General features: G+C 39.1%; 1 protein-coding gene across 1 annotated transcript in view; it reads right to left on the reverse strand.

Annotated features, from left to right (window-relative positions):
• The window catches only part of LOC122787696 (BCAS3 microtubule associated cell migration factor), a 4651713-nt gene that overhangs the window by 1066258 nt on the left and 3564100 nt on the right, over nucleotides 1–21355 (reverse strand). The window lies entirely within an intron of this gene.

The raw sequence follows: 21355 nt of genomic DNA on the forward strand, positions 1-21355 counted from the left end.
AGTTCAATTCTCGGCTGGGGTGCCTTTTGTGCAGAGTCTGCATGTCCTCTCTGTGGTCGCATGGGTTTCCTCCGGGTGCTCCAGTTTCCTCCCACATCCAAAAGACATGCTGTAGGTGGACTGGACACTCTAAATTGGCCCTAGGTGTGAGTATGTCCGTGTCTGTGCCTTCTGTGGAAGGTTGGGCGCTGGTCTGGCAACTCGACACCGTAAAACTCCACTGCCAATCATGAGCAGACAGGTGATCCGCTGTGGCGACCCCTAACCGGGAAAAGCCAAAAGAAGAAGAAGATTCTGAGCTAGTTACTGCACCATAATCACTTTTGTCATCATAGTAATCAAACATATTAATGTGATCTTGTTTTACTGTTTGTAGGCTTGTTCCCAGAATTAATTTAAAATCTGATTTATATAATTCATGCTATGTATAAGGAATCAGTGTTTTTATCTCCCATGTAAATAGAACAGCAGTACTATGAGTCACAGGTAACTTATACAACTTGTAGAACCGGACTACTTTTTGCTTTTTTGTTTGAATTTCCCTGAAATTTACTGTTCTCAGAGCTGCTTTAACCTATTTATAGTAGTTGTAAATCCTCAACAAAATAAAGTAGATGAATTGCAGCTTTTTCTAAGGCTGTCAAATATGCAGTTCTTCAAGTGCTGATATACCCTTCCCCACACTGTTTCTGAGGTGTCAAAGAACCTCACCCAGCACTCCTTTCTTATCCATTAATACATGGCTAAGAAAATCTTACCTTTTAAAAGCTAAAAAATGCCCTTTACTCCAAAATATTTCTCATACAAAATACTCTCCAAAACTAACACTAGAATAGCAGTAGTACAACAAACAAACAAAGCTTATGGGAGTCACAGTAAATGAACACCTAAAATTTGATCTACACAATCTTCAAGCTGTTAAAAAAACACACCAGAAACTTCATTTATTCAACAAAAGTAAGCATAACCTCACTGATAGCACTAGAAAAATCATTGCATCAACCTTAGTAACAACTATTCTTTATTCCTCTTCCATCCTTAATAAACTTCACACCACCTAAAAAATGAAACTAGCTAGCTGTTGCAACAAAATTGCTAGATTTGATTATCTACTATATGTCACCACTGCATAGAATTAATACAAATATACTTGCTAAAGTTCCCACAATATGCTATCTATTCACAACTATGTAAGGCCCATAACTTAATATATAAATCAGAAAATAGTCCAGCACTACAAAAAAAAAATATTCCTCAACCAAGGAACTATGCTCTCAAAAGAACTCACTTTTACTCACCACCAAATCCAAAAATAGTTTTGATGACTCACTCTACTCCTCCTAGGTCTCCAAGTTTCCAAAATCAACTTAACATCTAAATAATTCCTGGCTATGCTCTTGTTCAACCCCAAGTTAGCACATTAATAAAATAGTGTTTACTATAGCAATCATACATTGCTGGATGTGGGTAATGCTAGATTTACCCATTGTTGGCGTGGTTTGGTCTGAATGTCTTTGTATAACTGTGCCATGGTGTTCTTCCTCTTTTTTTCAGCATCCTGGGCCTTTCTTGATGTGCTTGCTTCACATGCATATGTGACTTACAGTACATCAGTGATTTGGAAAGGAAACAGAGAAAAGATCATCTCCATTTTTTTTTAATAAAAAAAAAAAAAAAAAAAGTACAGTTTGAAATCCAAACAGTTCAGAGGTATGAGGCAGACACTGCAGAAATATAAGGATAATCAGGTACATTTCTTTAGTTTTGCATAACGTACCTGATTTTCCTTGTATTTTCTCTGTCCCAACTCTCTTGTACCTCTGAACTGCCTGGATTTCAAAGTTTATTTACTTATTTTTTTAAACTCAAGAAAACTAGTAAGCTATATAGCATATATTAATAGAAGAAAGTCCAGGTGATCAGACTTTTTTCTGATGGTATATGCTCGACTTACAACGGGCACGTTGGTTGGGCTGACTAATCAGCGTGCATGTTTTGAATGTAAATAACCTGTCATTGTTTAATACTTATGACTGGCCATTAGCATTATAATAAAAGAGAAGTAGAATTATCAGCATGGTCTGATTGCATGCACAGTTAAAATTAGCCAACAATTCCAAAATATTTTCAAAAAGAAAAAGAGAATTAAAAATACATTTCAGCCTATGTAATATGTTTAGACACATTCAAAATAAAGGGGACACTGTACTCAAAAACACAGTCTAATAAAGGATAAGGATAGAGGAATAACTTCTTTTGAGCTACACATAATGACTTCAAACATTAGTGGGGCCTTACAGAAAAATGTTCTGATTACTGTTTCAACATGGCTGCCAAAGGGGAGGGAATATTCACTGAAAGAACCAAGATTTCTGATGACTGTAGGTCTGAAGAGGGGAGCCATCTATGCTACAGGCATACCTCAATGTCCAGATTTTCGCCTCATAATTTCAGTCTGATCCTCATAACAATTGCAGTTTTCTGGCAAACCAAAGTCACAAAACAATGGCAGATATTTGAGTTTCACACTTCAAATCATTCAGAAAATGCATGCTAATGCAAAACTGGTTATTTTAACAAATTTGTAAGATTAATATTGCAATATTTAAAAATTTTCCTGATTTTAGACCTTTGTCCCTCCATTATTTTTGGCTTAGTTGAGAGGTACTGTACAGGTTGTGGAGCAGTTTTGTTTTCCAAATGTAACAATACTGCATTTTTTTAGCATTTAGTTTAAGCTCATTTTCTTTACATCAGTTATCTGCAAAGTCCAGGAAAGCTGCATTGAAGTGGCATCAACAGTGAACACAACCAACTAAGCCTGTAAACATCAGCATTTAGCCAAAGGTCTGAGTTAATGGCATGAAGGTTGGAAAAATAGATGCCGAAGAGGAGGGGTCCTAGCACAGAGCCCTGTGGGACACCACTTGTCACCTTTTACTTTCTGAGATGGCACAAAACCTTGAATTATTTGTGTTCTGTCTGAAAGCCAGTATACCATTCAAATCACAAAACAACTGTCAGTGCTTAGATCTCTAACCTGTAGAAAACACCAGCATAAGGAGGATCTAACTGAAATGATTGAAAACCCATGTCCTAATCCAAATTACCAAGACCAGTTCAACTAAACTGCACAGGAACGAAAATTGAAAATAACGAAACCCACATAACCGAAAATAGCCTCAGACTGTGTGCAACAATTCTACACAGTTCACCCACCGCAATCTGGGACCGTAAAGTATGCTGATTTACATTTGGGGGGGGGGGCAAGCCCCCCCTGCAAATTAAACATACCAACTCCGAGATCGCACTACACAGAAGACAAGGATAAACACCCACTGTACGCCCACATCTGCACGAGAACCACCCAGTGAGGTACACTCGTACAGCATCTCTGTACATGTGTACCCCATTGGGCGGTGTGGTACACATGTACAGCATCTCTGTTCTTTTTTATAGAGGTGCTATGAACAAACAGGAAGTACCTTATTTTCACTTATGTAAGTTTTGTTATTTTATGTTTTCGTTCTTATGGAGTTTCATTGAACTGGCCTCAGTAATTTCAGATTCAGACATATGGGTTTTCAATCATTTTAAGTAGACCCCATAAGGAATCATGCCAAAGGCTTCAATAAAACGGAAACATGTGTGAACTGCATAGCCACTATTTACAGCCTCCATATCATAAGGAAGAGGTTGTTTACTAGGGTAAGCAAGCATGACCTACCCTGGACAAAGCAGAATTGTTAAGGGTCTGGAACAATAAGGCTGTCAATACAGAAGTTTATAAAGTCTGATATGATGAGTTTCATGACTTTAATAATTAGACAAAGATATTGGGTTTGTGGTTAGTTATTAGAGGTAGGGCTGGCTTTGTATAAGACATACCCAGTGGGAGCCTTAAGTTGAAAAGGTTTAGGAGAGCATCTGAAAGGACATATTTGATAACAGTGATGGGTACCAAGGAATACTAGTGGAGTTCATGGATGAGGCATTTTTGGCTTTGGAGAAGATGGCGTTATGAGTTGACTCATGGTAATCACTGAAGAAGTTTGGGACACTGGGATCTGCTAAATGTTTATGATTGTAGATGGCATGAAATTAGCAATAAATGTATATGCTAATATGTAGGCAATACTGTTGTTGCTCAGCACACTCCTGGATGGCATTCTTCAGTTTCTGGACACAGCTGAAGAATGTCCTGTAATAAATGTTTGCTTCTACTGCTATTATCTTGTCATGTTTGGTACTGACCTTCTTGATATTTTTTCTCTCTCTACTAATTTTCTTGATGAAATCACTTAGGTAGGCCGACTGCAGTTTCTTTTAGGCATTTAGTAATTTCTTTCCGTTTTAATGTAGTTTGTATTTATGGGGTGGGGGTGGGGTGAGGTAAAGCACCAGAGTGGTTTCTTTTTAACTTTCTCATTTTATTCGGCTAGGGGCTACTTAGTCTATACATTTTAGTAAATGTAAGAAAACTTTGTGGTATAGATGGCAGCTGCAGCTGGGTTGGAGATGATGCAAAAGAATATTAAAAGCTTACAATGGTGTTTAAAGAGGTTTTTTTTTTTGAAGTTCTTAAACTCAGACTCAGGATTGTTTGTTAAGAGGTGCCCAGTTTTAGCACAGAAGAACACTGCTTTCTAACTAAATTTGACCAGGGATACAGATACAAGTGGAGTGCAGAAGGGTCTACTTTGTTAGGACAAGGTCCAGAATATTAGGACCCCTTATGAGTAATTTCACTATTTGCTTCACGAAGTTTTCATTTATTATGGTGAAGTAAGCTTAGCATACTTGTATATGCATGTCTTCCAGTTAACAGCTAGATAATTTATGGTAAATTCAGCAGGCATATCTTTTCATGGTCACTACGGAACATGGGAGGTGAAGATCTATAGCAGGATACGAGGCATCATTTACACTATTTATAATGATTTGAGTTTCATTGAGTTCTGTTTGTGGATCACAGAGAATCTGGAGATAATAGGGTCTCTGACAAATACTGATACTCCTCCTCCGTTAACTGTGGGCCTGAAAATGTGACAGGCAGTGATGTGTTTAAGATGCAGGAGAGCTTAGAGATTAAGCAGCCTAATGACTTCTGACACTAAGTAAGGCAACCTTGATATGATAAGCAGTGGGATCTAATGATGTAGTTTTTGCTACATGGATATGTCTAAGAGAGAGATTTTGCCTAACAAAGGTACTATGGGAGTAAAAACCTAAGCCAGTCAGTCCCAATACACAAAAGGCACACACCAGTCCTTGCGAAATAGACCTGTCATCTTGATCCAAGCTAACAAATTCTGGCCCACCCCCAGCATCTTTGACAGTTACTAAAACCAATTATGTTTTCTTACAATATTGGCATCATTCTGGTTGACTGTAGGATTCCACTTAGGACTAGAATGCTGCCTGCCCTGGAAACTTGCACAGCGAGCTCCACCATGTCTCTACATATCCCTCTGGGATGAATGTCCAATATCATTCACAGGGAAGCTTAACCTTGTTAATTCTCTTACAGAGACGGAGCTACATAAAGAGACTATGGGTGAGACCTAGAAAATACTGTTAAATGTGGATAATTGTGCAGATGTGGGCATATCTGTCTGTATGGGTGTAATAGGTGAGGCTGCTTTCAGGCCTTAGTGCAATGTCTTGTTGGATGGTATTATAAATAATACAGGTTTTTACTGTTGACACCACAATACATTTTTTATGTTTGATGGGTCAGCTAGCTGTGGGAATATGTGATCACTTTACCTTATTTCTTACATTAAAAGTGGTGTTGATATTTTTACTTGAGAGATGGCTACAAGAAATTTAGTTGAAATGGAATGTGTGTGTTTAATTGAAATACAATCAAAGTCAAAGAAAACTTTGTTATTCACAACTACATAGCAGTGTAGCTGTGCGTTAGCCCGGCAAGCCAGCATGTAAAACTCTCTGCCATCAACATAGCAGTGTAGCTGAACAAAATTACAATGCTCCTCTCTCAATACAGGATGCAGTTGCACATATAGACAGAGAAAAATTAATAAAATACCACAACAGAAATTTAATAAGTAGCAATTAGAAAGTAAGTAAAGTAGGACATACCAGAACAGGAGACAAGGAAAACAAAGAACAATATGAAGGTAACATTGTCAAACTAAAAATCAAACAGCAGCATATCTATGATTAGACTGAATTATTGCACACTTTGTATACTGCACTTTACAGTCCTTCAGTGTGAGCTACCTTAGTATTGCACTTTGTTATTGCACATCCATAAAATAAACCACTTGATAGGCTAGTTATGTAACAGAAGTGGTTGAGTGTTTCGACAGACTCATGGTTCGCTTTTCCCAAGAGTTCAACAGTCTAATGGAGAGCGTAAAGAAGCTGTTATTTAGTCTGGTGGTCTTGCAATGCAGGCTTCTGTATCTCCTGCCTGAGGAGAGGCAAATGTACAAACCATTGGCAGGATGCACTGGATCTCTAGAAATCTTTTTGGCCCTGTCGATGCACTGGCATTTGTGTAGATCTTCCAGAGGTGTAAGGGAGGTGCTAATGATTCTTTCTGCTGACCTTACAACTCTCTTGAAAGCCTTCCGATCCTGACTGTTACAGCTCCCATACCAGACTGTAATGCTGCTGGTCAGGACACTTTCAATGGTGCCCCTATAAAAGGTCTGAAGTATGGAGCTTGGTAATTTTGCCTTCCTAAGTTTCCTTAGAAAGTGCATGCAATGCTGAGCTTTTTTTGACTATGCTGGATACATGGACTGACCAGGATAAGTTCTCTGTGATATGAACACTCAAGAACTTTGTACTCTTGACCCTTTCCACTGTCATCCCTTTCATCACTAGAGGTTTGTGTGGTACTTGAGATCTTCAGAAATCAAGTCAACTCCTTTGTCTTGCTGAGCACGGAAGAGCTCTCAGATCATGTGGCCCAGGCAGGTATGACCCTAGCCCTGAGTAGCATCCTGCCTTCCCCCAGAATGATACCACAGTATAAGGACAAAATGATGGACTTCAGCAAATGACTAAGCTTCTGGTGTCATTCAAAGGAGATCCAGTATCTGTCTGCTTGGGACGACATAATCGACAAACCACAATGCTTTGCTAGAGATGGCCTGCCCTGTTGCCCCTGGGATTCAGGTTACTGGCTAAAGCTCTTTCCACCCCTATAGTGCCTTTTTTAGGCAAGGTTCAAAGGACAAAACCACCACCATAAAAGATACAAGCAAGCAAAATCTGAAGGTAATGCTACTCAATGCTAGAAGTCTAAACCTCAAAATGCACTCTCTCATGGCACTCATAAAAATGGAGATCATCGATATCTGTGCAGTAACTAAGACCTGATTCAAGGCTCCAGACAGCATCCCTGCAATACCAGGCTTCACCTCTTCCCACACCTTTCGGCCACCAAACCAAGACCAAACCACTAAAGGTGGAGGAGTGTCCATATTCACCAAGGATATTCACACCTCCAGGCTAGTTCCCCAACACAATGCATCTGAAATTCTCCAGGTGCAACTAACACTAGTTAAGACTGCAATCCAAATTGTAGCTTGCTACAGCTCCCCCACCATGCCCCAAGATTCTCACTACACATTTCTAAACATACTGGAAAATATTAAGATACAACCAAACACCCTAATACTGGGTGATCTCAACTACCCTGCCATTAACTGGAAAAACTACTCAGGTACCAACACCTTTTCTCAACGCTTCTTGGAATTCATAAATTCCAACGCACTAGATCAACTAATCCATTGTCCCACCAGGGGCTCCAATATCCCAGATCTGGTCATTACCAACATGGGAGATAGATGCTCCACACCAGTGGTCATCCCCTCATTGGTCAGGTCTGACCATAAGCTAATCACCCTTGACATCCACATCCCACCCCCTAGTAAGGAAACCTCCATAAGAAACTTCTCCAAAGCCAACTTCACACTACTCAAATCAGAACTGACAAACGTCATGACACCCATGCAGATGGGAGCTGAAAGTTCAACTGCTGAATCCTACACTAAGGCACTGTACGAGCACATCCACTCGTGCATGAATCGTGCTATCCCAAATAGAACCAAGATGCTCTCCTCCAAACAAAACAAGCCAATCTGGTGGTCCCCTGCCATAAACAAACTATACAACAGAATGAAGAAACTGTTGCAAAAAACAGGAAAATCCCAGCAAGCAAAAAACTCCCTTACCGGCCTCAGTAAAAAGTTGAGATCCCTCATAAATTCCTCCAAAGCTAGTTATGAAAATAAAATTGCCAAAGATTCCAAAGACAACCACAAGGCATTATACAGTTATGTCAAGAATCTAAATGGCAATGCTCAGATCTGCTCTGAGCTACAAAAGAATGGCATTAAATATACTGATCCCAAGGATACTGCCAATATCCCGGCAGATAGATTTAGTGCCAACTTCACCCCCTTCCCACCCCCTAAAGGACGCATCTCAATACAAAAAGATTGCCAAATTCCAGTAATCGCGGCCACACAGGTAGAAACCTCACTCTCCAAAGCTAAGAATACAGCATCCATAGGACCAGACGACATCCCGGGCTGTGTACTACATGAACTACAAAATGAACTGGCACCTCATCTAAGTGTCATGTTTAATCATAGACTCACATCAAGCTCCATGTCCACTGAATGGCGCCCAGCTACAATTATCCCACTCCACAAGGGGGATCCACCTTGGATACCGGGAACTACTGTCCCATCAGTCTGACAAACCTGATCTGCAAGAGCATGGAATGCATTATCATGGAGCTTATAAACAAAGACATTGGCAACCTTCAAACACTGGACCCCACCAAGTTCGGGTTCGTGAAGGGCCGATCTTTTCTCCTGAACTGGACTGACTTCTTCTAATCAGTCTCCAGAGCTGTGGACGAGGGTAAGGCGGTCCATACAGCCTATCTGGACCTCGCCAAGGCCTTCGACACCACCCCCACTCTGGAATCATAGATAAACTTACTAAGCTGAGCAAAAATCCATGTGTCACTTGATGGGTTGCCAACTGGCTTACTGACAGAACTCAGACTGTAAAAGTTGCAGACTCCAAATCCAGCTTCAGACAAGTGGAGTACCTCAGGATTCAGTCCTGGGACTGCTCTTGTTTGGCATCTACTTCTCTGAAGTACAGGCCAACACTAAGGGGCTCTGGCTAACAAAGTTCATAGATGACTGAAAACTGGGAGCCACTACTGAATCACCAAATGATGTGGATATTCTACAAAAGAGCCTTACAGAAATTGATGCTTGGTGCCAGAGTCACGGGCTCAAGCTTAATGCCAAGAAATGTATAGTTATCCCCTTTGGGAAAAACCATGTACCCATGAATTACCACATAGGTGGCAGTACACTAAACACCAAAAGTGTGATGAGAGACTTGGGGGATACAGGTGGACAGTGGTCTCACCTTCGATAACCACATCATCACAACAATCAGGAAATCCTTCTATGTGGCACACGTCATTACTGAGGGCTTTTCATCCAGAAAAAAGGAGGTAATTGTCCCACTGTACTCATCCCTCATTAGACCCATTATAGAGTACAATGCCCCATTTGGTATGTACCTCACAAGACATCTGCAACAGCTGGAAAGGCCGCAGGAATACCTCACTAAAAGAAGCACAGGCCTAAAGCAGATGCCCTATGCTGATAGTCTAAAAAACCTCCAGCTATACCCTGAGGCATATTGTCAGCTCAAAGGCGATCTCTGCTTAACATACAAGGCCATGTCAAACCCTGAGCTGTTGGACATGCTCCACTTAAAGAAATCCCAATCCCTCAGAGCCACACGGCTCCAGGGATCTAAACCTTGTCATCACAATGAACAAAACATGCTGGAGGGATAGGCTCCTGACCCAGAGACTCTCCATACTCAGGAAAAGACTGCCCATACATGTCAAGCAGAGTGCCTGCTTGGCCCTCTTCAAAAGGAACCTTTACGATTGGATGGGAGATAGGAAATTCACCTCCGGGGATCACGTCAGTCACCCTGCTAGACAGGGGTCCAAGGAAGTAAATATTGTGGGAAGAAATATCCAGGGAATTGTTATGGCTAGGCTTGTACAGGCCCAGGGCTGATAGCCTAGTACCAACCTATGACATTCAGTGCTAGATTGTTAAATATAAAATAAAACTAAATATAACTAATGGAATGAGTGTATTTAAGTGGAATCTATGTTTTGCATTCTGTCTGAGAAAAATAGGATACTGACCATTTTAAAACAATTTAAAACTTGAGGTGCAGCACTGCAAGAAGCCCATTTAGACAAACAGTAGAATAATTCATTAGTTCGGAGGGCTGGAGGACAAGGTTTTTCTTTCAATATATAAAGGAGCATGAGGAAAAAGGGCAATGATACTCCTTGAAAGAATGTCCTTGTATGGTTGAGTACACAGTAAGTGATGTTACTGGCTATTAGCAGAAATTAAGAGATTTATAAGAAGGATTTATACGGGTGGCCACAGTGTTGCAGCGGTTAGCGTTGCCACCTCACAGCAAGAGATTCTCCGGTTCGATTCTCGGTTGGGGTGCCTTCTGTGCGGAGTCTGCATGTCCTCCCTGTGGTTGCGTGGATTTCCTCCGGGTGTTCCTGTTTCCTCCCACATCCCAAAGACATGCTGTAGGTGGATTGGACACACTAAATTGTCCCTAGGCATGAGTGTGTGCTTGTGTGTGTCTTATGTGGAAGGTTGGGCGCCAGGCTGGAAACTCGACACCGTAAAACTCCACTGCCAATCATGAGCAGACAGGTGATCCGCTGTGGTGACCCCTAACTGGAAGCCGAAAGAAGAAGAAGATAAGAAGGTTTTATACAAAGTTATTTACACCATAATCTTAACAAAACTTTAAAATATTATGAGAAGTCTGGTTATATTTAAGGAAGGAATGGTATCTTATTTGGGGGAATGCAAAACAGTAACAAATTTCAGTGAAGCTTTAAGAGGCCCTAAGACTGTTACAATCCTCAGGTAGGGAAGTTATGGAGGCATTTATACTAGGATTTAATTACGTTTATTGAATGGTACTAATGCTGATGTGAATAATGTCGACATCAAAAGATCGACATTATGCAAGTCAACATGCTATTAAGCATGTGCTGAGCATCAATCTTGGCTCATGCAAAAACCTTAAAATGAAATTAAAAAGAAAACCTCACTTATTGCAGGAAGGCAAGCCACACTGCACCCCCAAAACGCCTTGTTAATTATATATTACTGAGATTACACACTTCTTGGGGAAAAGGCAAATTCCTCAACCCTGAGAATTGTCCAATCTGATACTTTTGTCGATAGGTGTCAACCAATTATACACACACACATATATATATATATATATATATATATATATATATATATATATATATATATATATATATATATATATATATATATATATATATATACACATACATACACACACACACTTACTTCCGAGATTGGTAGAAGGTCACAAAATAGCTGATATGTGCAGTCCAGTGATTTAGAATCCCAGAAATAAAGATCGAATTACTGCTAACTATGTACCAGGACCCAAAGACTCAAGTACGAACAGTGTTCAGTCTTACAGAGGGGTTCTCAGTAGGAGTGGGTGTGCATCAGGGTTCAGCTCTGAGCTCTCTGCTTTTCATACACCAGGGCTACTTTAGCAAACAGGTCAGAGGGAACAGGTCAACAAAGTTGCTGTATGCAGACAATGTGGCATTATAGGCAGACTCGGAGCAAAAACGTCAGCAAAAGGCAGGGGAATGGAATGCAAAACTGATGGCACATAGGATAAAACTGAGTACAGATAAGGCAGTTGTAATGGTAGCCAATAGGGGAAATCAGAAGAAGCTGAAAATTGGGACAGAAGGAAAAACAGTGAAGAAGGTTAACTGCTTTAAGTACCTGTAAGGGGTGGTTGAGGAGAGGGGAAGTCTGAATGAGGAGGTCAAAATAAGAATCAGACGGGGCTGCAGCCAACTGCCACAAACTGTCTGGCTAGTGTATGACAGAACAATGCCAGAAAAACTGAAAAGTAAGGTTTACAAAACAGAGGTACAACCAGTACTACTGTATGGTACAGAAACCTGGGCCATAAAGGCAGGGAAGTTGAGGAAGCTAGAGGTGATGGAAATAAAGTGCCTAAGACACATGGTATTATGAACACTGTGGGACAGATGAAGAAATGAGGAAGTAAGAGCAGAAGCCAAATTAGCTCCAATTACAGAAAAGGTCTAAGAGAACTGATTATGGTGGTTCTGGTACATGTGCATAAAAGTAGAAGACAATCTGGTAAAGAACATTTGGGACAGACATGAAAAAGGCAAGAGGAAACAAGGGCATCCAGCAAAGATATGGATGGATTGTGTGAGAGAAGACCTGCGACAGCCAGGCATGAGTGCTGAAGAAGGTGGGAGAAATGCCAAGTGACAACACCCTGAACCCATGTAGAAAATGGGAAAAAGGGGGTTGATGGTGCTGATAATATATAACCATACAAACACATGCGATATATACCATTGGACACATGTTCAAGTTACTGAAAGGGAAAAAAAGCCAGTATGTGCAATCTAAAATCAGCTGATCGTACATACCAGCTTTTAAGTGTGTAGAAGATCAAGTACAGTGGGGATTGGGAAACTTGCCCTTTCCCCTCTGTAATGTGATGTTGAAGATGGTATACATAGCAGAGGATGCAAAAAATTATTATTTTTTTTTTCTGTCTGCTGGTGATTCATAGGTTCAAAGGTAGGTACTAGGCTAGTGGCCCAAGGGCCTAAGTAAGCCTAGCCAACAAGGTTCCCTGGCTTACACCACCCAAGAAAGTTAATTTCCTGTTCCCCTGTCGAGCAGAGCCACATAAGTGATCCACGGGGTGTATTTCCTATTTCCCATCCACTCATCAGGAGTTTTCTTGATGAGTGCTAATAAGGAACTTTGCTTGACATACATGGGTAGCTTGTTCCAGGGTATAGGAAGTCTCTGGGACAGCAATCTATCCCTCCAGCATGTCCTGTTTATTGTGGTGACAAGGTTTAGGTCCCTACAGCGTGTAGCTTGGAGGGATTGGGATTTCTTAAGATGTAGCATGTCCAACAGCTCTGGGTTTAACATAGCTTTATATGTTAGGCAGAGATCTCCTCGGAGTAGATGATATGCTAGAGAGTAAAGCTTGAGTTTTTTGAGATGGTCAGTGTAGGGCATCTGTTTGAGGCCAGTTAATCCTCTTTGTGAGGTACTTCTGTGGCCTTTCCAGCTGCTGCAGATGTCTTGTGAGGTACATTCCAAAAGGGGCTTGCACTCTATAATGGGTCTAATGAGTGTCGAGTAGAGGGGAACAATGACCTCTTTTTTTCCTGGATGAGAACCCTTTTGTAAGGAGGTGTGCCACATAGGATTTCCTGACTACTGTGGCAATGTGATTATCAAAGGAGAGACTACTGTCCACCTGGGTCCCAAGGTCTCTTAATCACACATTCGGAGTTAAGCAGACTGCCGTTTATGTGGTAGTTCATGGGTAAAGAGTTTTTACCAAAGGGGATGACAATCCACTTTTTGGCACTGAGCTTGAGGCCATGCCTCTGACACCAAGCATCTGTCTCAGTGAAGCCCTTCTGTAGGATGTCCACATCATTTGGGGACTCGACTATGGCTCCTAGTTTGCAGTCATCTGTGAACTTCATTAGCCAAAGGCCTTCTGTGTTAGCCTGTACTTCAGAGAAGTAGATACCAAACAGGAGAGGTCCCAGGACTGAACCTGTGGTACTACACTGGTCACTGGTTTGAAGTCAGATTTGGAGTTTGCAACTTTTACAGTGTGGGTTCTGTCAGTGAGCCAGTTGGCACCCCATCTTGAGATGTAGGTATTCATACCTAGTTTCGTGAGTTTAGCTATAATTCCAGAATGGGTAATGGTGTTGAAAGCCTTGGCGAGGTAAAGATAAGCTGTGTGAACCATCTTACCCTCGTCTACGGCTTTGGTGACTGCTTCAAAATAGTCGATCAGGTTCAGAAGGCATGATATGTTTTTCACAAACCCGAACTGGGTGGGGTCCAGAGTTTGGAGGTTACCAATATCTTTGTTTAATTTCCATAATACGTTCCATGGACTTGCAGACCAGGCTCGTCAGGCTAATAGGGCGATAGTTTCCAGGTTCAGTGGTGGCTCCCCCTTTGTGGAGTGGGATAACTGTTGCTGTGCCCCATTCAATGGGCACAAAGCCTGACGTGAGACTATGACTGAACATGGTGCTTAGTTGGGGAGCCAGTTTGTTCTGAAGTTCATGTAAAACGCAGCCTGGGATGTTGTCTTGTCCCATGGATGCTGTGTTTTTGGTTTTAGACAGTGCAACTTTTACCTGCATAGATGTGATCACAGGGACTCTGCATTCTTCCTGTACAGAGATGGGCCCTTTAGGGGGTGAGATGGTGGTAAAGTTAGCAATGAACCTATCTGCCACGATGTTGGCAATATCAGTTGGTTCTGTAATTTTGGTGCCATTGTGCTGTAACTCAGAGCAGATCTGGGTGTAGACATTGAGATTCCTGACATAGCTATAGAATGCTTTGTAGTTACCCTTAGAATCAGTGGTGATTTTGTTTTCGTAACTAGCTTTGGAAGATCTTATAAGGGATCTCAGCTTCTTACTGAAGCTGACCAGGCACAGCTCCTCCACTCATAGGATTTTACTCTCTTTTGCAACAGTTTCTTCCTTCTGTTGTAGAGTTTGTTTACAGCAGGGGACCACCAGATTGGCTTCCTTTTTTTGGAGGATAGCATCTTGGTTCTGTTTGGGATAGCACGATTGAACATTTCTGTTTGATCCTTTAAATTCTCAATGTATGGACATATATCCACATAAAGAAAGATAAACAGAACATACATACGTTATGCAGGAAGTTTGTACATAACCTATACATATTTTTATCTGCATTTTACAATGCTCCATTTTCTGTGGACATGTTTGTTTTTATACTTCACATTTAAACCAAGAAAACTTTAAACAATGGTGTGATCTACTGACTCACGATAATGATGTGAGACTAGTGGCACTGCAATATACAGCTGCTTTGTGAAACAGAACTCGTCATTTTGGGTAAAACAAAATTAAGTATATACACACTAGTAAATAGGTTTTATGAGGGCAAAATAATAGCTCAGGCTGCAATGAAATTTATAAGGTGAGAGGCAGATTAATGTTTGGAAATGTAATAGAAGCTTTTGTGTGAGTCCGTTAGTAACTCTGAATATTACAGGGTGTTTAGCAGTAAGTCTACAGAAGGAAAGACCACAGAGAATTGTTGCTAGATTACGGAACCGGAAAGGGATATCCTGAAGAGGGACACAATGTTAATAGACATTTTTTTGAGATCATCATGAAAGGTTACATAGAGTGGAAGGTAAATCAGGAGAATATGAAAAGAACATTCAGGGTTTTTTGCATGTTTTAGATTTGTCACATGTTACTGAGGAGCAGATGACTGCTTTAATAGTCCCTGTAATGGCAAATGAAGCAAGTAATAAAAAGACAGGTATCAAGAAAAACCCAAGGTAGTCATGGATTTCCTACAAAACTGTGGAAGAATAAAAAAGGGCAGAGCCATATTTAGTTATGTTATTTAAAGAAGTTTTTTTTCCTAAAGAGTGTCATTTTATTATATCACATTTTCATTTTTACATAACTCAATCCACATGTATGGAGTTTTTTGTCACCGATTGCTGATAAAACAATATTTTAATTATGTGTTTATATAACACTATCAAACCAGCATTCTTTCAGATGAGTGCTTAAATTTAACTTTCAACAACTTGCAAATACCAAGCATGTAAATCCATATATCACATGTAACTAAAAACAAAAACACAAGCTAAGTATTTAAAATATAATTTAAGTTAAGAATTAACTAGTAAACACATATTGTTTTATCATCACTATATTACACATATTAACACATGGACGAATGACTTCATACCTTGTATTACAATCTAAATCCTCGTCAAAATCAATGTTCATTACATAATCCTATATAGCCTATTTTCTTATCTAGGATTTCTGTTTCTAATCCCAGTAGTTCTTAGATAAACATTTTTAATCTATGTAATTATATTTTGTAACTCTCATTTATGGCTTTTCTCTAGCTATGGTTTTCTTAGCCAGTATAAACATTGAAAAGAACATTTTCACCACTTTATTTTATACCAAGAATATTCAACAATAATATTTTTATGCTAAAGTTAAATACTCTTGCAAGCATAAAAATCAACATACTGTTCTGTTCATTTCAGTACTGAATCTATTATGCATATTCTTAAAATATATGCCTCCAAGAACCTCTTTCTCAACTGTCACATTTCCAACAGATGCCACTCGTCACAAGAGTATTGAAATATTTGTGCAAACTTTTCCATGTAAAAATTCTACATCTTCTTGACTTAACTGTATATATTGGGATAAGATGCATTTCTCTCGGACATCAAAGATGGCTGCACAATGATCAACAGCTTTATTTCAGCTCTCCCAGTGTGAAAAATCAAACTGACAGCAACAGCCAAAAACTCTACTTGTTTTAGTAAATTCAATTACTGGCTAGTAAGTACACTGCATGGATGCCAGCAAAGAAGAAATTTGGAGACCCTGAAAGAAAATCAACTAGAAAGGATGAAGAGAAAACACTGACTGGGAAAATCCTGTAGAAGTTCGGTAAAAAGGCAGTTCAAGCTCCAGCTTTGATGCAAGATGTGGCTTCCAGTAATGCAAAGGAAAAAATAGGTCAAATGTTTTCAGAGCCAAAGGAGTATATCAACTCTAAGAGCAAAAGTCTGGACAGAAATGAAGATGTTTTAAACAGCTATTCAGATAAACTGATAAAACAACAAACATCAGAAGCTGAAATGAAGAAAAGGCCGGTTGAGTATGAGATCATTCAAGAAGAACTGTTTCAAAAAATGGTAGAGTTAAATAAGGGGCAGAGCACACAGGGAAAACCTGAGATTTCCTGCTGTACCAGAGAAACTGGAAGGAACAGACTATTAACTTTATGAAAGCACAAATAAGCAATTGGATTGGTATTCCACAGCAGGCTTTGCTTATTGAAAGGGCACATCCTGTGTATGCTCTAAACCTGGCCATGAGAAAGCAGCAAATACCTGTATTAGTAAAGATTCATTGATCCTGACAAAATTTTGGCAAAAGGGCAAAGTATTAAAAATTGGAGACAGATGAGTGCTTCTGGAAAATGATTATTCACTGTACACCAGGCAGAAGAGAAGCAAATTTATCCCAACGATCAGGGAATGTTGAGAGGCAGATGTGAGATTCAAGCTGCTACACCCTGCTGCCTTTCAGAGTGTTTTTTGGATGAAAGTAATTTTTAATGTAGACTAGACTAAGGAGGAAATACAAAAGTTTATCCAACAAAAATGAGCCATCAAACAGAAAGGGACTCTACTTCTCATTCTTCTGATAATAAAGCTTATAGACATTTTGCCAATGAAACCTTTTCTAATCCTCCAAAGGAAAATGCTTGAGGGACAGAAAAAAAAAACACATGACCTGACTAGAAGAATTGGGAGTACCTTGGACTTGCGCCAAAGTCTGGGGCTGGGAGATGGAGATGACAGGAAGAAGACCAGCAGCACTGAACTTAGTGAATAAATGTGAGACTATAAAGCATCAACCACATTTGTAAAATATGACTTCACAAGAAACAAATGGAATGATTGCACGTTTGTTGACTATGTTAAACTTGTGGGATCTGAAACATATATACCCTGCTTCGAGGCATAAATGTCTGAAACAACAATGAAGGGAAGGAGGAAAAGAAAAGAAAAATAACTGTAAGCAAAAACATTGTTCTTAACAGTATTTGTATGAGATATTTCATGATACAACTTGCATGCTATACAGTAAAGTAGTTTCATTTATTGTATGTGACAATGATAAAAAAGTAAACATGTGCCTTTTGTCTTGCAGAGTTTTAAGAAATGTAGGCATTACAATGTAAAAAAGAAATACTGGACATGAACACGTTTAAGTTAGTAAGCTGTAATCTTAAGTTGCTGAGGTGAAGGATGGGGAGTAACAGTGCACAGTTTATAATATATTTAGAGTTGATCTTACTTTTGCATAACTGAATGCCTGGATTACGGCCTTTAGCTTAATCTAATAACATTTCTGTGTAAGCAAGCAAGCAACAGGACAATGAATATAATGAAAAGTTTTGTTTGCCAAATAAATGCTCAGTGTAAGTAGAGAGGTTTGCAGAGATGTATGTTTGTTTCTTGTGTATCCTTGGAGACAAGCAGACTCTAGGGGAAGTAAAAGTGAGAACACTTTTTAAAGCTTAAATATTAATGTTTTCTGAAAGCATATACATTGTTTTTCACATATGAGAGGGGAATGAAGATAAGACAAGAACAGACAATTGGTATAAGTAGTAGCACAACATGCAACATGTGTCTTAGCATGGACAAACTTAATATTATGTTAAGTTATGCCTGTGTGTGTGCAGCTGTCCATTTGGGACAACTGTTCCTATCAGGAGGTTATATATGAAGATGTACACAGCTTTTTTGTGTGTGTTTAAGTTTATGGGTCTGGGGGGGGGGGGGTAATTCTGATGATGTACTTTTTTTTTTTCCTCACATGTTTTCATGAAAACAAAAAGTTCTGTAAAATGTGACCTAGATTCAAATGGAGATGACAAGAAATAACTGTATGACATCAACATGCCAAACTTTAGTCGGTGCATGTAACACAAAAGCTGGAAACAAACTTTTAAAAAGCTGTCAAATACAATAGCTGGGAAAAATAATTTCTTATCAAAATGGCTACACTAAACATATTTTGGAATGTGAATGGCCTCAAGTACAGGCAAAAAGGTAAGAGCACTAAATTACATTAAGAAAAGCAGAATTCAGATAGCAATGCCACGGGAGACACATTTGGAAAAAATTGAGCATGTGAATTTGATAAAGGATTTTGGGATGTATATTGAGCAGAATATTAGGAACAAAGGAAAAGGGGAGTATTTACAATAATTTCTAGAGGAGCTCAAATAGTGAAAGAAGAGGGGAAAAAGACAGTAATGGTAGATTTGTGGTAGTAACAGCTACTGGCAAGGGAGGAGGAATATACTCGTTTGTATTCCACTTAAACTGCTATTGTGGAGCTTAAGAAAATTTTAGGAGAAATAATCAGCTTTCAGAAAGGAATATTGCTTATAGGTAGGGACTGGAACTTGATTTGCAACAGTAAGGCTACACCTGGGACCTATACGGGTAAATATAACAAAACAGGGTAGATTTCTAAAGATATTTATGAAAATATTTGGTATGTAAGATGTAAATTCAGTAGTGGGAACACAGAGAAAATGTACATATTATTCCGCAGGGTAGAATAACTGGGTTAGACAGACTAGACAGAACTTATATTTCACAGAAAAAAGTGCATTTAATTGGAAGTTTTGCCACATATCCAATTCAGATCATGCACCAATAACAACTAAGATAAAAATGAAGGGTAATAAAGTATAAATGAGACACTGGTTCTTCCCTACCTACCTGTTACAAAGAGAGGAATTTAAAGAAGGATAGTGGAAATTATTCGAGAAATATTAGAGAAGACAGAGATTTCTTCAGAAGTTATAGCTAGTGAGTAGGATAAAATGAGAGAGTTTAAAATATAGTAGAAATAAAAGATATATGGTTAAGAAGTAACAAGAATTATTTAGAGAGGCCAACAAAGGTTATAGTACTGCAGAATGAGGGGAATCTCGCAGAACAAGAATAGGAGCAACTGCAGAGTGATAAAGAGAAAATAAAGGAGTATGTGAAAAATATGCAAGTTTAGAAAAATTGCTGTTAAGCAACTGTTTTTTGATAACTCCAGAGCACAAAAACTCTTCGCACAATGACTTAAGCAACAAAATGTTGAAAATGTTGTTGCCAAACTTAGGAATCCCATAACAAAAAAAACATAACCAGAGATCCTGTAGAAGTATTAAAGAATTTCAGAAATGTGAAAATCTGTATAAAGCAGAGGAATGTAGAAATCAAGAAAATGTATAGATGAAAATATTTATGGAAGACTTAAGTATGCCAAGGTTAGAGGAACATGAGGATCAACAACTAACAGTTTACATAGAGGAGATTAAATAAAAATGATGGCATATAATCAATCAGTAGGAAGGCCTCCAGGAACATATGGTATTCCTGTGGAAGTTTTGAAGATAGGAGAGAAGAAAGTGATAATGATATGGAAGATTTTAACAGTATTTTAAAAGAAGGGGAAGCACCAACATCCTGGAAGAAAGCTTTAGTGGCTGTAATACATAAAGACATTAAAGACCCATCAGACTCAGCTTCGTATAGCCCCATTTCAACTTTAAATCATGATTATAAAGTGTTTATATCAATAATAGCTAAAAGAATGGCAAAGGTTTTGTCAGAATTGATAGAGATGGACCAAATGTGGTTTCTTATCAAAATGGCTACACTAAACATTAACTGAACAATGGCGATCCACAAGAAAGCAGAATATAAGAAAATATTGCTGTTGTTGGTGGGTCTTGATGCAGAGAAAAAAATTTGACAGAGTAATTTGGGATTTTATGAGTAGGGCAATGGAGGCATTTGCATTCCCTGAGACAAAAATAAGGTTAGATTAATTAAGAAGATATATGAGGGAATGGAGGCAAAAATTAAAGTAGGAAGGTTACTCTCAGATAAGTTGTTTCTGAATGAAGGAACCCAGCAGGGGTATCCTCTTTCCAGTTTTTTATTTGAATTATATTTAAAGCCATTGGCAAGGAAAATAAGGGACTCAGAAATTCAAGGATATAATTGGTAATTGAGAAAAGTTGGCTACAGCTGTAAACTATGTACTCACATATGAATTGGTTCAGCAATACCCATATTTATGGGGATACAATAAAATGAAGCATTTAGAACTACGGGTTAAGAAGGATTCTGTTATGGCAGCTTGAGGTAGCTGGGAAGAGACTGAACAAAAGATAATACAAAAACTGAGATACTGAAAGCTCTTGTTTATGGACATGGATAGCAAGATACAAGCAGTGAAAAATGTTTTTAGTCTTTTTAGTTATATATAGGTCAGGCATATTTTTATCAACTAGAGGAGAAGTTGTGGGTAGTAATTAATTAAGAGCTGAAGGATGTTATCTGAGAAGAGAAGGTGGCAAGCGTCAAGTGGGATAAGTTGATCCTTCAAATAAGAACAAGGATTACCTGATTTCAAAGGATATTTTACAGCTGTAACATAAGCAGAAAGTTGCAATTTATAGTGGGATGGGATGATGCAGAAAATAGGGAGGAAGTCAAGAAA

This window comes from Protopterus annectens, chromosome 13.part0 (genome assembly GCF_019279795.1).
Source record: "Protopterus annectens isolate FY-2018-M chromosome 13.part0, PAN1.0, whole genome shotgun sequence".
In the NCBI taxonomy this organism is placed as follows: Eukaryota; Metazoa; Chordata; order Ceratodontiformes; family Protopteridae; genus Protopterus; species Protopterus annectens.